Raw genomic sequence first — 23,943 nt, 5'->3', positions numbered from 1 at the left:
GAAAAAATAAATACAAAAATATGTCCTTTTTTTAATTAATGATTTCAGTTTTCTGAGTATTCTAGACTTATATTGCTTACATTTTTGTAGTCACTAAATCAACACAATTGTTTTTATGCTTTAGGCATCCAATATATATAGTAATATTTAAAAATAATAATACTAATAATAATAGCAAGGCAAGGAGGAAACCCAAAGCAACAAAAGAAACAAATTATTTCCTTCATAGTGCATCACACACAGTAGGATTAGGAGGAGGGGATTTACATTATAATACCTGTTTTCATAAGAAAGCAAAGAGAGAGAGAGAAGAACAGGAATAAAAGGGCTGGGGACCAAGAGTGCAACAGCTGACTCACTGGCATGCAAAGACAAATTGTAGCTAATACAGCTGATGCCAACCTATGCCACCCCAGCAATGACATCCTCTCCTTTTGCAAATTAATCCTGGCAGTAGTGCTAATTGCAATAGATTTACACCCTTTCACTGCAATGTGGGAGGCAAAGGGAAAGCTGCTTAGCTGCATCCTCATGGATGCACACTGACATTTGCAGTCTGTTGCCATGGTCGCCCTGGGACTTTTGTTTTGAAGTGGGATTTTTTTTTTATGCTTCTATCAGATGACGTCATGGATGTCCATGGATGTGACAGGCCACCTTTGGGTTGGAGGTTTAAAGAGACAGCCTCCAGCTGCAACACTAGCCCTGACTATTGTCTGAGATGCTGATATAAAGATGGGGGGACAGTTCTTTCCCCAAGCTCAGTACCTAGGAAGCTCCCTTACTTAGCACTGCCTTGATGTGAAGAGAGAGGGTAGCATGTCACAGTTAAGCAGATGTCAGCTTACAGCAGAACATATCTATCTGCACCTCCTCTTATCACTCAGTATCAAGTCAAATCCTCCTTTCTTTAAGAAAATCCAAGGCAGCCAATAGAAGAAGATCACTGCTGGAAGGCAAAGCTGCATTTCCAAACTTTAAAGAAGGACACACAAAAAAAGATCCTAACCAAAGCTGTAAGGTAAGGTGAATGGGCATTTGGTGCTTTTCTGGAGTTTGAAATACTATCATCAACAATGAATCATAATACACCCAAGCTATTTATTATTTTACCTAAATGTACATGCATGTGTTACACTTATGTATATATTATCTACATACTTAGTCCATTTTTTGTTGGTCTGTGTCTGCATTCTACAGGTGAGCAATTTGCAGTTGATCTGAACTCTGAACACAAAGTTCTGTTCATAACCCAAGTAGCTATTATTTCCTTAAAATTAAGTGCATTTTTTCCCCAATATGGATTTCTTTATTTTTAAAGAAAAAGACTAATTTCTTCTTATTTCTATTTAATAATTTAACAGAGTGTGTAGAAATAGCAGGAGCACCCCAGCTGTTATATCTCTTTTACTGAACTGTTCAAAATATGTTTTAATAGAAAATAGATCAGAGAACATTGGTAGTCTATTGATAATTAGATTTAAATGACCATTGTTTCATTATTAGTTTTTAATGTAAAATCTCTGGATTTCTGGACCTTCTCCAATGCTAACAACAACAACAAAAAAATCACTGGTGGATAATTAAGTTATACATAAATTACATTTTCTTCTGACAAAGATCTATGTTATAGACACACTGAACTAGCCCTGGCTTCCTCCACCAGTATCTGGGTGTGTAGAACATGGTAGTTTTGAGTTTTAAGGAGATTTTATTATTAACCATTTGTGTTTTAAAGGTGTGGTGTACAGCATTTACAGTCCAAATGAGTCTTCAGAAACTAGTCTATATTTGAAATCTCCAAGCAGAGTGAATCAAGCGATTTTAAGCAGTACGCCAGTATACTATATTTGGCAAGTGTTTATGTTACAGAATAATCTACTTAAAAACAAAATAGGAGATGGAGATGAAGGGACATTTTATGCATGTATGTATTCAGAACACCACCATAATACTTGCAATGGGTAATAACCCTTATGTTGCTAGAGGAGTAAGAGAAACATTGATGGTACTTACAGGGTTACCGATGCTGAGATTAAGTATCATATATCTAGTGGTAAATAAATAATAATAATAATAATAAATATAATACTGTGCACACCTGTAGTCGGTTAATCTTCTTTTGGTGGTTTGAACTATATGGCTGTATATTTCCAGTCTGCTGTCTCATTTCACTCCTTCCTCACACTGTTCTAAAGTCAAGGTTTTGTGTGTTGACAGATGATGAACTTTTCATTTTCAAGCCATCTCTTCAGCAATGTATCGTGGTTAATAATTGAAGAGGCAGATTGGTTTGGCTTTGTATTTGCGGTCTGAATAGTAACCAGAGATTTTCATTAAGGTACTTTCTGAACCACCCTAATGAATAGATCCTAGGACAATTCAAACTAATCTGCGCTCTTCCCCCACTGAATACTCATCCCGAAGCTCTTCGAGTGTCTTTAGCCCGTTTTTCACCAATGTTTTAAACATATATTTTGTCTGTAAATCACTGTATAGTAAAAAAAAATGCAAGCCTGTTTATTAGAAAGGCATCAACTAAATGAAAAAAAAAGGAATACAATAAAAACGTGTATAGATTGCCCTCCTTCCTATACTTCTAGTTTAGTGCCATCCTCCAATACTGAATTCAGCACCATGCCATGGACAGCGACCTTAAACTGAACACTACAATTGATGAGATGTTCTCTAAAACGACTCTGTCCTTCTAGCTAAATTAATCTGGCCTAAGTACGAAGTACAGAGAATAACAGAAGACGCATATATATGTATTTTTTCTTTACATAGAGTGGCTTAATTGAGTACAAAATAAGAAAGTATGGGATCAAGTGATTCATTTCCTAACCTTTTATGTATCTATACATATACACACACACACATCACAACCACTTGTACTGTGGTTCAGATCTGACACACCACAAATGTTTGGGAATTACACAGTTGTGTCAATGTGCCAAGAAAAGAATGTACTGCCAGCGACTTGTTGTAGAGAATGCAAAATATTTTTTTGGTTTAAGAAATTAAGAAAACTCTAAATCCATTTTCTACACTCTATATATACACAGATGTGTGTATGGTGAAAAGAAAATGATTGCCATTTGAAAAATTCATATCTTTACCTTGTGCATATAGTTGTGTTCTTTGATATATTTGAATTCGTGTGATCTAGTGCCGTTCCTTGCAGGGTGGGGCAGATGGTCGTGAGACTCATTTTACTGCATTATTATAATGAGTCATTTTGTCATTAAGTATATTTCATTATCAGCAATTAAATCGAGGAAGTCAATGATGCTTAGAAAATTCATATTATCAGCTGGTCCCATCATATTAGTTTTTTTTCTTGGGTTCATTTCCAGTAAGCAGAATATTTTACTATAAGCATTCATTTGAATTAACCATAAAAAATGCTGAAAATAATAATTCTTCTTTATAAAAAAGAATCATTTATTCCCCTCTCCCCAAAAATATTAATTAATTTAAGTTACAGTCACATTTGTACCTGTGTATGCCAATATGATAATGACCTATTATTTAAATAATTATTTATTCCATATGAGGCATCATTTTTGTATAATTCATGTAAAAATTACAGAGTATCAGTGTTTCTCGTTATTTATCTATGACATGAAATGGTGATGGTAATTAATAATGTTTTTCTATAGTTACACTACGGTATACCTTTCAGTCTTACTGTTTGAATAAGTTTACAACTGTGTTGTAAATCTGTGTTCTACATATTTTATCCACTCCACCATTCCACCTTATTGAACAATTTTGACCCATTTTCCAAGCAATATGCTTAATGGGATCCACAAAGCTACAGTAACTGGAATCATGCAGAGATGATGCTTTGACTGCCACTGACGTCAAAGGCAGTTGACACCTGGTGAAGGTGCAATATCCCACATCACAGCCTGATTAATTCTAGACAATGTATATATATATATATATATATATATATATATATATATATATATATATATATATATATATATATGTTTTAAGACTTCCTGTCTTTGCAGAATTTTACAAAATATTTATTCTACTGTTATCAGTTTATTCATTTTACCTTTGCAGATTTTTCTAGGCTCAAAGCAAAGAAACTTCCCTGAGAGAATCGGCTAGCAAGATCCTGATGAGAGAAAGAGGAGCCTAAAACATTTTTTAAGGTCTGTGCTCTTTTTTAACAGCAATACAATTATGATAAATATAGAAAATAGCCCATGATATTCGCTATTGCCACAATAACGGTATATATATATGCTGAAAAGTGGCTTGTCGTTTCATTGACTAGTATTTCATATGAATGTATCTCACTACATGGATTGAACCAAAATGTTTTATGTCCAGCGTATATGTATCACAGTTCAACTGTCTACGTGGGACAGGTTTTCAGGTAGCCTTTTCTCATTATGAATGTAGTTTTATGTTAATAGCAATAACAGTTGGATAATTGGCATTTAATTGGGACACACATCTTTATTAAAGTCGCTAAAATCAAAGTGGTTGGAGACACTTTTATATATGGTAGTAGAGATCATGACATCTTTGATTTAGGCCACAGTACAACATATATATATATATATATATATATATATATATTCATATATAAAGCCACCAAATTCATCAAAACTACTAAAAAGTTGTGCAGAACTTTTAACAGAAGACCTTTCTTTAACCTCAGCTTTTTTTAGGAACCAACAAACAAAAATATGTTCTTGATGCTCATTACACCTTAAAAAAAAACACATTTCTCCGCTGCTGAAATATACACTTTACTTTTCATCATGCTTATCAGCTAGCAGATGCTTAGAACAGGGTTCTTATATTCCTCAAATAACCCTTCAAGTTGTTCAGGTGCTCAAAGATGCTGATATGAGGACAATGTATCGGAACTGACTAATCTATTTATTTAATCTAAAGACAGTTATGGTAAATACTAGTATAAAAATAATATGTTTCATTTCTATTACTAAATGGCTACAATTGTTATTATTTTATTTATTATTATTTGATTTTTTCAGACCCCCCGTGTGAGTCTGAATTAGCGAGTGTGAATCCGAATTAGTGGATCTTCTCTTTTTCTTGTGCCACGATGTCTTTTGTCCTGCTCTCGCCATTGTCCCTGTTGCATTTGTGATCCACAGTCCCAGGATACACAATGCAGAGCTGCTCAATACGATCACGAATGGGGAAACTCTTTCCTTGTTACATGTAAAAATGATTGAAAGGAGCATTGTAGTAAAAATCCCTGACATTGAGCTGACTTGACATGTAATGTTAGTTCAATGCACATGTGATCATAGACGCTAAGCCAAGTGATTTTTTTTTTACTCGCTAGCGGAAAAATAAAAAAAAGGAATTTGGGTAAATATTTAAAAGAATAACAGTTGGTATAAAAAAAAAGCACTTTGGTGCTAGCAAATGTCTTAGTGTTATTGTGCTTATTATGATAAATGTGAAATGACACATGCTAACACAATGTACATCTCTTTCTGATTGCTGAACAGGTTTCTCTCTTAGGTCTACTGTAAACCTGCAGGATAATACACAAAATAAAACGATGTGTAGAAGAGACATTGACAGTCATTCTGACATTCGTTGTAACATGGAGTAGAAACGTGCAGAATTACAAAACTATGTTTTTACTGCAGTTTGCATTGAATTAGATTCATAAAATCAGGCTGAAGTGCGAGCACATATGCCAACACTGGATATCCCAGAGTAGAGAATTGTCAGCATGATATGCTTATTCCCCACTGATTCCGCTGCTGCCCACTGATCTATTGAGTCGTCTTGGGGAGAATTGGTCCTTTATATTAATTAGAGGACGGTAGGTAACAGCACTTAATGCGTAATAGTCCAACATCATCGTATCAAAAGGTTCCACAACATTTTCACAGCGATCTTAACACGGGATGCAGGGAGCAGCAGAACAATATGGATAGATAGATAGATAGATAGATAGATAGATAGATAGATAGATAGATAGATAGATAGATAGATAGAGAGAGAGATTATTTTTATAGACAGATATCTGCAGGCATTGGAGTGTTTGTAACCTGATTTCTGTGGATATTTAAATAGTGCCTTGAACATTTTAAAATGTTTTAGTATTGAATTTGAAGACCATAAAAAAACCTACTGGTATTGTCACAAAACTGTATTTTGAAATTCTACCATAATGAAATTGCACCCTATCGTTAGCCCTATCATTAGCCCTCTCATAAGCCCTCTCATTAGCCCTCTCATTAGCCCTACCTAAATTTTTAGCAGACACAATATTTTCCTTGTGGCAATCCCACACGCCTTAAAAAGAGGCAATTTTGACTTTTTTCCTCTCTGTTTATCAAGAAATAAATATTTTATATCTTCCCCAAATCCTTCTATAATATGTGTATTCTCTATTGGCAAAACTCTGGTTAAATGTTTTACATGAAAAAGCGTTTTAGCCCTGCTTTTGCCTCGTCGGTGATGTCTAGGTGTGTGCTCGTTTGGCACCGTGGCGTAATCTTTTGAAGTGCGCCATTTAAAAGATACAACATTTTAGTTATTGTGTCTTGATTGTGTTCCATGTGGAGTCGGTTCCGCGCACCTGTCAGGCAAAACCCACGGTCGCATTATATATTTCTCTTTCCTTTGTTACTTCTACAGTACAGAAAATAGTGTGTTTACTACCGCGCAGATGTTACTCCTGCCGTTTATCAGTAGGTAACTACCTATTAACAAAATGCAGATCGCTACTAAACCAGACATAAAACTAAAAGAAATCAGCAGTAATCAGTGGGACAATAGCATTCTGCAAACAATTTAGGATCATTTAAACTTAAGTAATAACTTGGAGGAGAAGGTGTAAATCCCTGCCAAGAACTAGGAGCGGATGGGTACATTTTACAGTACACAGAGCTGTGCGCTTTTATCCAAATTCTTGATTTCTTTTCTTTTTTTTCTTTTCTACTGTGTTAGTTCTAAAATAAAAATAACTACCTTTGTACTATTCGATCCCATACACTAAACATTTACAGGTAAACCAGAAAATATAACTTTTACATTGTTACAAGGAAAAAAAACAGTGTACTGTTTTCTGAATGCTTTTGCCCCAAAACGAGATTACATCATTATATTGAGAGGGACTCAAAGAAATGTTTCCTTTATGGGCAGAATTTTTTAATGTTCTCTGATTTAAAAAAAAAAAAAAAAAAGCTAGCCGCAATATTGGCAGCGACGGGGTTAATATTGTACCACTCCCTAGCAAGTAACAGATGGACAAATGATTTTATCACTCCTACCACTGAATGTGTGCAACGTGTTATACAGGCGCTCCTGCTATGATAAGGCTCCTGTGTGCAGCCGGCAATTAAGCTTATGGATTTATATTAGGTAATTAAAAAGCATTATCTGCCACGCACGAACCATGGATCTATAAAAAGATACATTTCTGGTGTAATGCCAGGTTTCCAAAGACAAAACAGAATAACGTCAGTGGTGAATCATGTTTGTTTTAACGCTAAATAATGTGTGGCTTTAGCAAATTGGTCATGTGACTTTTCGATATTGCGATATTTCATACATCGCAGTTTGAACAAGAGTTATAGTTTACTCGCACCAAATATTTAACATATTTAACAACATTCTCAAACTTGTACCCTAAATATCTGCGATATTGTTAGGCAGTTGGACGACTCCATTCTTCAGTTCCATACTTTTCTTTTTATTCCGGAAGGTGGTGTAGAAACGTGGTGGGAGGATGATATAGGGCAGGTACCCTACAAGTTGAACTTTGGGCTTTATGTGTCTTTCGCTAGGTTAATTTTTTAGACTTTTTACATTCCCATGTAATTCCACAACATACAAAAAAAATAATTGCTTTTAATTTCCCTTTGTCTAAAATATTTAACCTTTTTGAATCTATTGTCTAGTTCATCTCTCCATTCCACAGGGATTATGAACTATTTTTTATTATTTTTTTATTTTACAAAAAAAGGGTACTAACTATTACATTACTTGATTAAAAGTAATAGCCAATTGTTTGTACTTTAAGTAGTTATGTTAAATGATTCAACCTCCAACTCTGTAAGTTAAGTGTTCACATGCTAATCAAAGGTCAGTGACAATGATATGATACACCAAGATGACAAAAAAATAATAATATGGATAATTAAACCTCTTTTAACGAACATGACGCATAATGGATTGTTATGGAATTTGCCCAATGATGTAATGTTTGATTGAAAGTAATGTGACAGTGACATCATTCTGTGGTCTCTGATACCTTCAATACAGTTCTAAGGAGAGAGATTCACTAGAAAAAATATAAGAATAACATCTCAACATGTCCACAGGTCACAACTAATGAACATGAAATTTAGAGACTCTGTCTCTGAAATGACTTTTTTTTCAACGTTAAACAATTAGTTTTGTAAATTGTATTTGTTCATTGATGCTCTTTGACCGCCATTGCAGAAAAAGCTTAGAAACAGAACTACTGGTACAAAGGGTCAGGGCCACTACAACATTATGGGCCCTGACAAAATGTCTCTGATCGCTTTGGGTTGGCAAGATATCCATGGGTCGTGGCCCTGTAACCATAGTTCCATTTACTGTAAATAATACAGGTATGTTCTTAAAATAAACTTTCTATCATGGCAGATACATACATTATTCTGCCTTTAGAATAACTTCAGGTCTTTTCTTTCCTTTAAATAGCAGAGCTATAAATATGTTGGGAGGTTGGATGCTGAGCTAAAATATTAACTAAAGGTTTCCGCTAATGGCTAAAGCAGCTATTTTTATAGAATTGGCAGAAATGTGGCATATCAAGGGCATTGCTCATCCTTCTGGTCTGTAGATGGTTAATACATGCACATTCCCTGCCTGTAATGCTGAACAAGGTGACAAGGACCTGTTCCTGAGCACCAGAGAAATAACCAGCGTGTATCTAATTTTTATATTCTGTCCTGTGTGTGTTTGTTCAGAGATAAAGGTAGGCAATGCAAGATAGCATTTAGCTTTATTTTAGCAAAGATGCTGAACTATGGAGAGGGATGGTTGCCTGTAACACAGATAATGTGTAGGCTATGTAGTCTGAGAATTGGAACATACAAGTGAAAGCTAAGTATTGCTATATTTGTTCCATTTATATTGTTTTCTGTTATGTGCATCAACCTAATATAGATAAAAGGCAAGCGTCACAAATACTGAGCCTCGCCTTGATGAAATCCTTGATGTGCTATGATTACAGTGATGTATTTCGTCACAATAGTAGAAAGTAGGAAGTTAGAAGAGAGGAAACGTCCAATTTTTTCAATTTTTTTATCCAAATGTAAGAGTCCTAAACAAGCCCTGACAATGAAGTAGTTAAATAAAAAATGCAGAAAAGATTTGGACCGAGTGTGGTTCCCAATTAATTTTTCTCCTACTGCTAATACCTCCTTGGTCACTTCTCAGAGCCCTCCTGCCGGTGCATGTTGTTACAATCCATCTTTCCCTGCATACAATAACAATTAGTAACTGCTATCCTTCTGTGCATTTACTGCCAAGTGGCAGCCATCCAACACCATTTCCTTCCACTCTTATGCTACAGATGTGACATGTTTTGTTTTCTATTATTAATTAATATTATTATTATTATCATTATTATTATTTTTATTAATGCATCTTCCAGTTCATCTGAAAATTCTAACTCTCTATCCCCGCTTTTTTTTTTATTATTGGAATACAAGGTCCTCCTCCGCTCCACATGCTAGTCTGCTGTGTTAGCAATGGGGAGCTCTATTTCAATCTAGCCAAAGAACCAAATCAGCTTTTGCAATGTACCTGACTTGTGGGCACCACTGTCTGGTATAAAGTGCTTTAGATGTTTCATTCTCAAACAATGACACCAGGAGGAGGCTTTTCTCTTCTCCCCTATGCGATGGATTAGTTATCTGTCTCTATAGTCCAGTTTATTAGCATCACGCTAGCCCAATGGACTCTTGACTCTCTATATTCTGAGCTATGCTCCCCGCCTTCATATTTTAGAATCAATCATCTTCCTAAAACAGGGTCTCTGTTACACCCCTATGCCCAGAAACACTTAGTAAAAAAGCTACTACTTAAAACACTTTCAAAATGCTTTATAGTATTTTAAATGATGTTATTGGAGATGCTGTGTAATTGCACATGAAAGAAAAACAAGAATGTATTGATCGGATTAATTTTACAGAAGAGACTTTATAGATTTTGGAGCTTGTTTATGTTAGAAGTGTAGTCGTGTCCAATGCCATTAGTAAAAACGCCGTGTAAAGTGGAATCGGTAGTAACGTGATCCCCTGACTACTAATAGTCTCTGTTATTTCTATATTTCTATACACACACACTACCGTTCCAAAGTTTGGGGGAAAACTGAAAACCCACATTGCTGGTGGGACCTATGCCGTGACCCATTATCGACAGGTCCAGAACAATATGCTAAAGCACAAGGAGAGCACCCACAATTAATAAAAAAAAGCTTCACAAATTTCCCATCATCATTCTGTTTATCGAAGCTTTGTTCATGTAAGTATGATTCACAAACAGGTGTAAATGTCCCGTTTTAAAATTTCCATTGCCAATGGTTGCCATTACCGTATATACTTCCAACTAGAGGACTGCATTGGGAGGCGGGTCTTGCTGGGGCTGCGGGCGGGAGCGGTCGGTCAGGCACCGAACCTGCGGGTCCCGGTAATCCCGCGCAGCCCCGCAAGGATGCCTTCTCGCTGCTCCATTACAGTGTCTCCTATCTTGCTCCGCCCATGAACAAGGCGGAGTCACGTGATGTGACATCACTTCCTGTGACTCCGCCTTGTTCCTGGGCGGAGCAAGAGAAGAGACGCCGTGAGGGAACAACTCGAGGGCAGCCTTGCGGGACTGCGCGGGAAATCAGGTAACGAGGCGGGCGTGATTGGCCACAAATGTGGCTGGAGCAGGCGGGATTGGCCACAAATGTGGCGGGAGCAGAACACCCACATTGCGGGAGCGGGCGGGAGCGGGATTCAAAACAGCGGGAGCGGGATTCAAAAAGCTGTCCCGCGCAGGGCTCTACTTCCAATTTGAAATACCTTAAACTCTGCCAATTTCTAGATCAATTCCTTTTTTGCACATAAATGTAACAAAACTACTGGATTTTAGTTTTCAGCTATACTGCTCGCTCGTCTTGAGAAGACGGTATAGGTCATGTCAGTGTCTTTTTTGGCCTTTGAAAGAAATATCAGTAGCTAAAGATCAGATAAAATATTTCCACTGGCTTTGCCAAATCATTCCATTTCCGTTGTCCTTTACAGCAACCGTTATGTACATGATCGCTCTTTTAATTAAATGGAAATGATAATAATCTCCCAAAAATCAGTAGTCATTATTGCCATCCTTCTTCTGAATCCATGAATTGGAAATATAGAAAAAAAATACCGGATTGGAAATGTGCTTTTCTTCTATATCTGACAAGGCGCATTTCATGTTAAGCTTGCTTGTAAAGTGATGTAGAAAGGTTATTATTACATAGATTGTAGGACACTTTTTCTTGATGTCTCAAAATATTTGAAAGTTCACATTACCTGTGATCCCAATATAACAGGTTTGAAGTCAGCACTCAGTATATACGCTATACAATATAATTAAAATAAATATGAGAAATGATATTCCATTTCTCACCTTATATTATGCGTTATCGTAATTACTAAACCCCAATAAAAGCGAGACCAAGTAAAAAAAACAGGTAAACAAAATAACATTAAATAAACCAATCACATAATATATAGTAGAGTATATTAAAGGGTATCTTCAAGTTTCTACCTCCTCTTTCTTTGCTGCCCCTTCAGAGAGTACACCGGCTTGCAATGATATTTATAAAGAAAAATACATATGTACAATTATAAATCCATTATGTTTGTGTTCAGTTGCAGGAGTCTTTTCAAATGACATATAAGTAGGGCTTTTAGGGGTTGTTTTCGTTCTTAAATCATTTTATACAATACAACAAAAACCTATTTTTTTTTTGCCGGTGTAGTACTATACATTATAAATTGCCAAATCAATAACAGTTTGGTGCGGTTTTATCGAGCTTGTTTTGATACAGTACATTGCAGAAGCAATGCCACGTTATAATGTCAATATATCACTATGCCAACTAATCAGTGTGTTTAAATAAAAACGTCCTCCTGTTTCATAAGGGGGGGGATAAAAAAACATTATTTTTCACGTCTGTACCATCTGCATGTAAAAACGATGCGTGATTTAGCGAAGCCAATCGGAGCACATGAGTCAGATTTCTCGTTTTGATGCATAGTTACCCAGCTGATACTCTGTGTACTGACATAGTTAGCAGATGACCCTACATACTTTGGAAGAGGCTTTGCTGTGTTCTAGGCTCTGAGAAGCTAAGCATATTTTTGCATTGATGTCAATATGCATCAACAGAGCAGAAGCTCAGATACAAAGAGGGCTATAAAGGTCTGGCATATAAGGGTACTTCTTGTATCTTGAAACATCTCAAGGTTCTGATCACAAAGATGGTAGCGTTCCAAAAGAATTCTATATAAATGTATGATTATGAAGGATCTTCCGCTTTACTGTCTTCAAAGTCTAGTGTCTTCAATCGTTCTTGGCCAGCTCAGCCCTTCGAGCAGAAGAAGTTCAACTATATGGTTGGAAACATCCTTACCTACACTTTATTTTGGCAGTCAATGGAATTTTTAAGAGAAGGTCTTTTGGCTGTTCAGGACACGTAGAATGGTCCACACAACTCCCATTAGTCTCAGGCATTTGTTGAAAATGACTATATCTGGCTCATCCATGTACATACAAGGATAGTCTTCAGAAAGGCACTGCTTTTGTATTAAGTTGATCAATTGCCTTAAATCCTGGATATGAGCTTATTCCTCACATCTTGTGGTGTTCCATTAATGACATTTTTGTATTTTTTTTCCACTAAAGCCAGATTTGGCAGGAGAGTTGTCGCTTTAGCTCCCTAACTTACTTTTGCAAATTCCACTGCAAGAATGGATTATCTGGCCCTGCGAAATGCATAGTTTAAGCAGTAAAGTGACATTCAGGAAATCTATCTGATTACAACATGCTTGCTACAGGGCAATTTAATATTTAATTGAGCTGAAAACCCTCCTGCCAACTCCCTTTTAGTGAATAAACCCTATGCATTCCTCACACAAATAATATACCAAGCTTTGTATGTGCCTTCCAATTGTCCCTGACGCGCATTTTGTTTTTGCATTCCTCTTTCCTCTTTATCTAGAAGCTCTGAAATTCACAAAAATATGTTTGAACATATTTTTTTTTTAAATTAGTAAATACATAATGCACAAACTATATAAGTAACTATTGAGAGATCTCAATATCAAATTATAATCAATACCCGGTTTTCGGATATAGTAAGCACCTTGTAGTGTGAAAGGTCATGATCTAGATTAACACAAAAATATTAAAAATATATTGTTTTTAAGCTGCAAGATGTTTTAGGTGGATAAACAACGTAAGAATATAGCTAATGTTTTTCTTTTTGGACATAACTTTTCATGCAAAAGACATGTCATTATAGGCATCTAATTCTCTTTTGATTCCAACAAAGAAAATACTATGAATTAATGGAAGAATATACACAAAAGCCTTGAGGCGACGTACACCTTGACATAAAGTTATGGAAAAGTGGAATTTGAAGTTAAGTATTTAGGGAAACAGATGTCAAGAGATACTCAAGATATTTTACAGCGGGGGTCCACAAAGCTTCACCTTAAAAATATTTTTCCGCCATTGTGCACGGATTTAACTGTCACTTGTAATAGACATGTTTTTTTGCATTAAAAGGAACAAAGCTTTTGTATGCTTAAAAAGGAACATATTACTTTTGTTCATATTAAAGCACCGTGTTACAGTATAACAATGTGAGAGATGTTATTATAACAGCTAAAATGATTCTGCTTTGGTTGTGACCATTCCAATGCCCCTGTGTAGCTCCATGAACAAAGGATGCATATTTAAATACTTTCTAAGTACTTTAATATGCATTCATTTGAAGAAACAAAAAAAGAAGCAGTTACCTTTGGGAGAAGCTGCAGCTCCAGCACTGCAGTATATGGCCTGCGGAAGTGCTGCAGTTGAAATCAATGGGAAGGGCTTCTGCACACTCTTGCACACGTCTCCTCAAAGGCAAGGTGCTAGATGACGGCGAAAGAGGGCAAATGTATAGGGGGTGCTCATTTAAAGGGGATATATCAATCAAACGCGTTACAGTGTGTATGATGACTGGAGTGGCTCTTTTTAACTTTTGTGTTAATAGTTATTGGTGCTTGGTACTTTTCCTGTCACTGTAGATCAGCTGGAAGCCCACTAACCAGATTTGGTCCTCAGGGATTTGGTGTGGCCACCATCTTTGTAGAAAATACTGTAGGTTTGATTATATTACATCTTAGCATCCAACTTTGAGATCTAAGCATTTGGTGCCCTATCATTTTATCCCAATTTCTACTGTTTCTAGGCACAATCACTTCATTTGGTCCTCTTAATAAAATTAAAGGCATTTTGGTTGAGGAATGGGCATGGTGTGGATGGAAGCAGGCAGAAATCTGGAACTGTCAGATACCCTATCTTCTATAATTCTTATTTGTATGTTTGTATACAACAACTCTGAGAACAATTAGCCTAGATCATAATAAGTGTGTGTGTTTGGGGGGGGTAGCGGTATCTCTGCCCACTCAAAGTCATACTGTGCCTAGTTTTGGAATACTTGATCCATGTTTTTTTACTATTCATAATTCATTTTCATGAATATTTGGTTGATGTCCACGCACAAAGCCCAATTTTTTATTTATACATATTTTATGCACCAGATTACTTGGTGCATGGGATGGACATTTGGTCCAGGCACCTTTAAAACTGCTTCTGCTACCTTACGAGAAACGTAGCTTGGTATTTTATTTTTAGGAAATGTGCAAAATAAAATATGGTGATAAAAATAAATTACATTAAAATCATTAGTGCTATATAATAATTTTATTTAGTGCTCATGTTTAACATTTTAAGCATAGCAAAACTCATAAGCATTTATGCATCTTTATTGTGATTTTGGATAAATATACTTTACATATAATATTGTTTAAACGCCGTTAGCTAATGGTCATTTATATTAAAACAAAATGTTTTTTTTTTTGTTTTTTACGACATATGTCTCCAGTTGTGTGGGAAAGAGAAGGATGCTAATATCTGTGGGGGAAAAAGGGACAGATGTTCTGTGGATGGAAAATTTGTAAAGAAGATAACAATATATCTAAATTGTCAAGTAACTGAATATACCATAGGATTATGTTCTGTGAGAGCCTTAAAATAAGTACACTATATGTACATCATTATTTTTCATGCATGTCGGGTATCTACAGGGTACAATTACAAAGGCAATTGTAGTCACAAATCCTGCATCCTGATTTGACATTATATACTATATCAATCCCTGAGTTGTTGTATGAGACAGTGTCTGGTTTCTGTCTTGTCTGGCTGGTTGATTTTCTAAAATAAAAGATACCAGTGCGTCAAGTTTTAGGACTTAGGTTTTTAGTATTTTTTTATTGATGTCCCCACATACTCTGGTGGTTGCTGAGAAGCACACATGACTCACAAGCTGGGTTGCAGATATTGATGTACTTCAAATGCAACCCCTTTGCTTAGCTGTCCAGGAAAGAAATCACTTGTCAATCTGGTAGGACCCTTCCGAAAATCAGTCCTGTGGGCCCGCTTTCACCACCTGTGGCTGAAGCTATAGAGTACAGAGTCTGAGTGTCTTATATGAAAGCAAGCAGCCTGGAACAGTGCGCTTGGACAATATAACTATGTGTGTGAATTTCAGTCACCATAATTCATTTTAAGCAGGTCAGTTCCAAGCAGCTATGTATTTGTGGAGGGCGCTGCACTTAGCCTTAACAAGGAGGGCTCCTCCATATGCCCACTCCAGACCTGCCACAGTGGTCCATCATGGATGGTCTTTTGGAGAGTATCAGGGTATGACATCATACCCTGGTGCCTGCATTAGTTCCCAAGAAAAGGTTGCTATGGCACTGTCCTTTTTAAGGAATTCTTGATCTCCCATGTACCAAGAAGGCCAATTATCCCTAGTAAAACTTCCCAGGGACTGCTGCCTCCCCAGATCTGCCACGCAAGGCCTAGTTGGACTAGACAAGAATATACCACTGGTTCCAAGGGTAGTCCTATGTGGGATTTCACATACTAGTTGTATTAAAGATATATGGATATCCACGTTGGGCTTACCACTCACATTCTGAAACTTATTTTTGTGGAGCTTGGGCCCAAAATGAGAAGTAAAATGAGAAGTAAAGAATATAAAGAATATATATATATATAATATATATATATAAAGAATGTAAATCTGGTCAACTGTAAGTATTTTTTTCTGATTTAAGGGGGCATTATATCTTAATATTACATAAAAATCTGAAACCTTAAACTGCTGTTTTAGTTAAAAGTCATTTATATATATATATTTACATATACCACTGCCACACACTGTCCAAACTTTTTGTTTTATTTTTTTGCCCTTGGTTTGAGACCTGCATTTGTTCAAGGTTTCTGAATACCTCCCAAGCATTTTTGAATTGCTTTTACTTCTACTGAAAGAACACTCCACGTATGTACTTCCCCTAATGTAGTACATTACTGCTCAGTCTTTCACCCTCTAACTTCAGATCATGATGTCTTGATCAAGAACTCATCCTTTTTAATTAAAGTACTTTCCTTTTGACCTTTACTTATCCTCTTAATATAGTTGAAGATTTCTATCCTTTCTTAACAGTCTTCCATGATGTACACGCTAGGGAATTGAAGTGTTTTCTGGGATTCTTGATTAGCAAGATCATACATCATTTCACTAACATTTTAGTTTTCCTATTTCCTAATATACACAAGTATCACCTATTTTGTAAGCTGATAAAAAAAACTTTAGTTTTTTATTTTGTTTTTCATCATCATTTAACAAAAGGTTTTAAAACCAAGATGAAATCATGATTCCCAAAGAAATTGTTCCGGTCTGCTTTTTTATATACATACATAATAGGCAACATTTTGGATATGAAGCTTCATGGAATGAACATAGAAAAGGAATTCTTCTATGAGGTAGGAAGTTCTTTTGGGACTTGTCTCCACTTCCCCCCCTCTGTTCTATTAGAGACTAAGCTGTATCATGAAAATAAATACCTCCCAAAATACATTTTGATTTTTTTTGGGGGGGGCAAAACATCTGATTTCCAGTATATTAAAACAGACATTATGATCTGTCAAAAACCAGTAGAAAGATGTTTTTAGTGGAATTCAATTATTAATTAGACTCTGAAATTACAATGATCAATTAATAGCACACTATAGTTCCTTGTGTAATATAACATGTGTCATTTCTTTTCATAATGTTTCAGGCAGTTCATTTTAATGGGTAGGTTTCTTCCCAGTGTAATACATAGTAAATAATTATTATTCTCAGTTCTTTAGTAAATACAGCTATTGAAATTGTTGCTGGGTGCGGGCTCACAACAGATAACCCTGGTTCTGCTATATATTTTAATGTAGAATCTGTTATAGTCCATTGTTTAGTTCTAAAACCATTCATTAAATCCAAAATGTATGAGAGTATATTGCTTTTACGGGACATGCATAGAATACACTCAAAGAAAAAGTTCTTCAGTTATATCTGCAGCCCATGTGACCTGCGTTCTTACAATGCCTCTAAACGCAATCAACTATGCTTTGTTCTTTAAGCCACTTAAAGCCAAAAACATGGTAGTGTTTTTAGTAAGAAAACTATCACAAAAACATCTTTGTGGCCAAAAAAGGTCATGATACCTATGCAGTAATCTACCTTTTTATTTATACAAATCACATAAAAACGGCATACAGCACAAAAGAAAATGCCGAAAATATAAAAAAGCATGACATATTCCAATGAGACATAAACGCATTAGCATAGTATAGAGAATTCAAAGACCATATAAAACCAGAATGATCTGACTCAGGATCACCTTGTTCTTAAGTGTTTGAATATTATAAAACAATTTTATTTACGAATACAATTTTTAAAAACGACATTTTTAATATTGCATGCTGAATTACATCTTCTTTATCTTTGATCTCTCTCTCTCTCTCTCTCTCTCTCTCTCTCTCTCTCTATATATATACACACATTATATATATATATATATATATATATATATATATATATATATAAATGTAACCTGTTTTTTGCATTCAGTCCCTTCCCATTAAGCACCAGCTGCCCAGTCGCATGTATGTTCACTAAATGCTATTAGCTTTGTTATCAGTTAGTGACGGCCAAGCAGGTGGATGTTGAGTGTGCATAAGATCAGGGACACACTATTCATGTGTGTGAATGAAAAAAAATTGAATTATTTATGGCCGTGTGAATAAGGATGACTGAGGCTTAATGGAAAAGGTCTTCTGTTACATAGAAACTACCTGTTTCCATGGAAGCTGGCTCGGCTTTTCCTAACGGACACCTGTACATACAGGGACTGCATATTTTAATTGCTAAAGAGGATCATTTAAACTCAGCCACTATTTCTAATCTCTACAATCTGCCCATCCACTGTTTGTTCTTCATTTTGTTACGGCACTGCGCTTGACGCAGCAATGTGTCTCCATCTGTTACACTGTTGTAATATATGCACATATGCCCCGCCACGTACACACACGTATATACATAAAGTAAAAGGCACATTCTATAATGGAATCAACACATTTTCCATAGCACCTATATTTTTCCAATGCACATGACCATGTTTTTTTTTTAATTTATTTACCACCAAGAACTCTACAAGACACATTAGAGGATAATAAACAAGGAGATGCAAGATTTTTGCTTCCAAAATGAAAACATGGTGTAATATAATCATTAAAGCAATAAAAACACCACTACTGGTGTTTAATGCCCAGTTACACTTTAGTATGCATAACCATCTATGTTGTCACTTTGGTTTAATTCAACTTGTTAAGAGAAGCCTACAATATATATTCCTCATACCCACACACCTTCGCTATCTCCATGCCACTAACCCTCCACATGATTCTCACTTTAAACTAAGCCTCATAACCCAAGAAGCCCCTTTGCTTTCCATCTAATTTCCCCTCAACCTCCTAATAGATTGTAAGCTTGCAATGACAAGGGCATTGTCAGTACTCTATAAATAAAAAATAGTCTGAAAAGGTGGCTTCTCAGAACTAGTTAGACGGAATTATGGTAGTGAATAGCTGAGTAGGCCAGAATGGGCTTGAGCCCAATGTCCTACTCAGTCTGGCATGGAGATCTCTCAAAAGTAGAGAAATGCAAAATGCTAACTCTTCTTTTTCAGGTTTTGTAGTCCTTGCTAAAACTTGTGTGGATGCGCAAGGTGACTTTCCATACAAAGGGGGCAATGCCGCCTAGCTGGTGTCAGGCTTGATGTTGAGGCAAGTAGATCAGCTGGTTCATATCTGCTGTCTACGTTTCTATAGTTGTTAATTAAATTAATGTTTCTTTTCCTATGGAAACTAAATGAATTAAGGTGGAAAAGTATGAAGCATCTATGTGAAATTCACATAAAGTAATCCAAATATTCGAGAGTATTTACTAAAATACAAGTTCCGAATTAATTAGAAAGAAATTTATTTATTTATTTTGTAGATGGATCAAATTGAGAAAATGCAACGTAACATAAAATCAATGTATAATTACAGAGAACAAATGTATAAAAAAACATACTGCATTTTGCCAAAGTATCTAGGGAAATTGTACAGCTTTTCTTTTATATCAAATCTATTTGTTGTGAGTAAATTACAGTTTTCATCGTTACAGATGACAAGATGTAATTTATTTATATATTTTGTAAACATCTTTTCTTGTTGGGTAGCCATACTATCAAACGCACTTATTTGCCTCCTGTAAAGGAGCCAACTTTCAACAAAAGCTACTGTTGTGGAAAGTTTATCTGAGAAGTCATGGTGTGTAGATTTAGTATTATTTATTGGTTTACATAGTGTCATCATATTACACAGCACTGTACAATAGGTAGACAGGACCTACATATTACATCACATAACAATTTGGATTTCCAGGAACAAGCTTACAACCTAGAAACAAGAGCTACTGTAGAGAGTTCCGGTATGCAACAACATCTGAGATGTTATGGTGTGTGATGTTGCCAGCTTAGAGCAGGGTGATATATGGCAGCTACATCATAAAGGACCAAAATATCCAGCAGGTCCATCCGAGAGGACTATGATGAGCGAAAAGCTGCATCGTGTTAGACATCATTAGTGAATTACTGCTAGGATGACCAGAAAGTACACTTAATCCAAGAAGAGCACCCTTATTATTTGCTCCGTGCTGTTTCTATAAAAATGAATAATTAGTATAACTTTGAATAGGAAGCTCAACACACCATACACACGTGAAAGTCTTAATACAATTTTCAGTCTGTGCCCATCATATTTAAATATAAATGTGACACCTGCCAAGGGAAATGTCAACTCAGCCTAACTCAGTCATCGAGTTTCTACTGTATGCATATCACATTCTCCTGTCTCATCAAATCAGACACCCTATTTAAAGCCTCTTATAAGGTTCATAGAGCTTCTATAGCATCTTGTGTAACGAACAAAGGAAATAACGAGAGAAGAAAAATATATTGACAGCCACTCCGATGGGGCAGTGGTGCGATTAGGACCAGAGATCATTCCTTGTATGAAAATGATCTCCACCATACACGCGCAGAGCATGTTAAAGCATTTTACCTGCTGATAATGTAAGGTTGAGTTTGATTTTGTTTGCAAAACCAAATTAAACAGTGATAACATTTTTTAAGGCACATTTTTTTATATCCTGGAATGAAACAGATATCTTATATGCACTAAAAGTTGTACTTTAAGGCCATTCTGCCAAGGGTTTGCCCCACCTGTTACTCAAATTGCTTCAGTTAAAGAAACCCAACCGCAGGGGTCCCTTTCCTTTTTTATTCCTGCTGTTAGGAAAACGACGCTACAATACACACACATATGCCCACCTATTTACCCTATCCTTATTTAACACCGACATTTTCTTTTCAATTTTCATACTTACTTTGGCAACATGTAACATAGTTGCTATAATAATCAGAAGCATATTCGACAGAGAACGGTCGAGAGTGCAAATTTTGGAGGCTTGGAGAAATAATGCTTAGCGCAGACTGGGAAAGTTGATTAGAACAAAAACAGAAAATGGCATGAGAGCAGATATTAGCCTAATTGTAACTACCAAGTAGACATTCCGACCTCCTTTTGTTTGCTTAGAATGTAGAGCATGCAGCAAATGTGGGCCTTACAAGCAATCATCGGTCACTACTCGTAATTTGCTTGTATGAGAGCATTGCTCTCTTGTCTTCTGCCGGCACTCTCACAAAAGGAAGCGTGATTGAAACCGCTGCAACTGTTGACAACCCCAAAATTGGCAGGGTCAGCTACAGTGCCAGAAAAAAAAAAAGAAAAAAAAAAAAGAGAGACAACATGAAGCTTCTAGATAGAGAACAAGAGAAGGACAGGGCATTTAGTCTTCAAAGGGTTAAAATGGAGGCACGGAATACTAAAAGGAGCCCTATTTAAAGACAGGAAAAATAGTGGTTACATATTTAAAAAAATTAACAATAAAAAAAACCCCAAATGTAATATTATATAGATTTAAATCTATAAAAAAGGGCATGGCTGACTGTTTTATAAATACTTATATATGTGACTGTCAAGATGGGGTTCTTGTAAGCTGCATACTATAACAACTGAAAATAAGCCGTTAGAATAACACTAAGGAGACATTAAGTGAATATTGTTCAACTTCTCAGTAACAAAATCTTTTTTGGCAACTTGAGGACGCCACCTATCCTACGGTAACGTCGGTGAACAGATCCAGTGTAGGAATGTGACAATTGTGGCATACATTTACAGGAGCCAAACCATTACAGACAGGCCAAGTGAGTGCTTGGCCAAAAATTACACAGTTACATTGTTGTTTTGCGGAAAGGAAACAGAAGGAATTTAATTAAGCAAAAAACAACAATGCCTGATTTATTTATTTTTTTAAAAATGAAGTCCACCTACATAAATGTATTTAATTTGTTAATAAGAGCTTCCATGTGAGGCCAGGTAAAAAAATTTAATGCTCTTTTGAGTAGACATAATTAAATTTTTTTATAAAGTGCAGACAGATTCCGTATTCCACTATTACAATAGGGGGAGAGTGAAACAATAATATTAAAACTGACAATAACATCGGTAAAGAAGAATAAAGGGCCTTGCTCTTGCAAGCTTACAATCTGTTACTTTATGAATGTTTGTCTATTAAAATGTATTACCAGAGGCAATAAGTAAAAGGTGTAGGTCTTTTTCAGCATAGCCCACGAAACTCAGTTTTGTTTTAAATATTCTTCTTGCATTTAGACTTCCATAAATTATGGAAGCTGTCTACCTTCAAAAGTCTTGCATTTATATATAGAAAGGAAAGGGATTAAACACGGTACAACAAGGTCAATACCTCCAAGGACTAATCATATTTTGTTCAGTATGAAGCGCACGTGATTTTATTTATCCACAGGAGCCACTTTGAAAATAACCACATTTTTTGTCATTGTGTGGCTATCACTGCCTGAAGTATAGTCACATCAGGGCTCCAATTTCCATGGCGCTAAACTAACATAGACATCAAATAAAATGACTTACATCAGAAACGGTTTCCTTGGGGAATATGGTTCCTGCAATCAAAATGCACCATGAATGGTGACAACAAAGACACTAGGAGATCAAGCCATAGTAGGTAGGCTGTGCCGGGATACCTGTCGTTGGACCGCCATCAAATAAATACATGCAGATACGTGCGATAGGGTTTTCAGGGACTACACTTTTCATTCACTAGAGTAGTGCCAAGAAAAAAAACACTAGAAATAGTGTAGACAAAGGCATTTAATTGTTACCATGGTTATTTGAAGTGCTTCATTTAAACCAGCTGTGTAATCAGTGACTGGCACGAGGGTAATTCATGGGGGACGGAATGTGTTGCGCTGTCTCTGATATTACTAAAAAGCACTGAACGTAAAAAACCCTTTCTGAGGAGAATGAATGATGTGCATAGAATGCCGCCGTACACTGGTTCTCAGCATGAGCTCTGCGGGGCGCCTCTCTCAATTCCCCTGATTTCTGTTGCATTTTGATTCTCTGTAAATGGATTTATTTAAAGTAATTTAAATAAATTGATGCAAACGTATAGATTCCTCATTATGAAGTACTATGTCATGAGCCAAATATGCTTGGGCCTGTTATGCTGCATGGCACCAAATGCTATGTGTAGGTCAAGAAATACTTTCTTTTATTTTTTCTCTTTGATATAGTAGTTTTTGTGTGTATTAGTGCTGAGGCTCATTTTTCTTTTTATGACCATAGCATTTTGACCCTGGAAGAGTCCTGTTCACACAAACTGGATCTTTGCGTAGGAGACAGCATATATATATATATATATAAGTGTGTATATGCAAACATTTGGGTCACTTAGCTGTTTGGGGAAAAAAGGAAATGTCTAGCTGTGTAACATAATTACAAAAGGGTTTTCTAATGACCAATTAGCCTTTTAAACTTGAATTCAGATTCTCAAACACAACATACTGCTGGAACACAGGAGTGATGGGAGTGATAAAGGGCCTCTGTACATGTACAGGCTTTGTCATTAAGGGGTTAATGGACAAAATTTGCTTTCCTTTCAAAAACAAGGACATTTCTAAGTGACCGCAAACTTTTGGGTGAATATATATATATATATATATATATATATATACTGTATATATTAAATTAAGGTCTATGGCTAATGGACAAAACAAATTGAAATACATGTAATATCCTTGTGCATGGTATTAT

The 23,943-nt window shown here is 35.9% G+C and overlaps 1 long non-coding RNA gene across 1 annotated transcript in view; it reads left to right on the top strand.

The window, feature by feature from the left end:
* Positions 1–439: 439 nt before the first annotated feature.
* LOC128490503 (uncharacterized) overlaps positions 440–23,943 on the top strand; it is a 39,750-nt gene continuing 16,246 nt past the window's right edge. The window contains exons 1-2 of the long non-coding RNA XR_008353954.1: positions 440–1,021; positions 4,078–4,169. This is a non-coding gene — a long non-coding RNA (uncharacterized LOC128490503). The remainder of the gene's footprint in view (positions 1,022–4,077; positions 4,170–23,943) is intronic.

The sequence above is a fragment of the Spea bombifrons genome, chromosome 4 (assembly GCF_027358695.1).
Source record: "Spea bombifrons isolate aSpeBom1 chromosome 4, aSpeBom1.2.pri, whole genome shotgun sequence".
Taxonomy (NCBI): domain Eukaryota; kingdom Metazoa; phylum Chordata; class Amphibia; order Anura; family Pelobatidae; genus Spea; species Spea bombifrons.
Note: the sequence above shows the minus strand (reverse complement) of the source record. Positions and strands in the feature narration are given on the sequence as shown.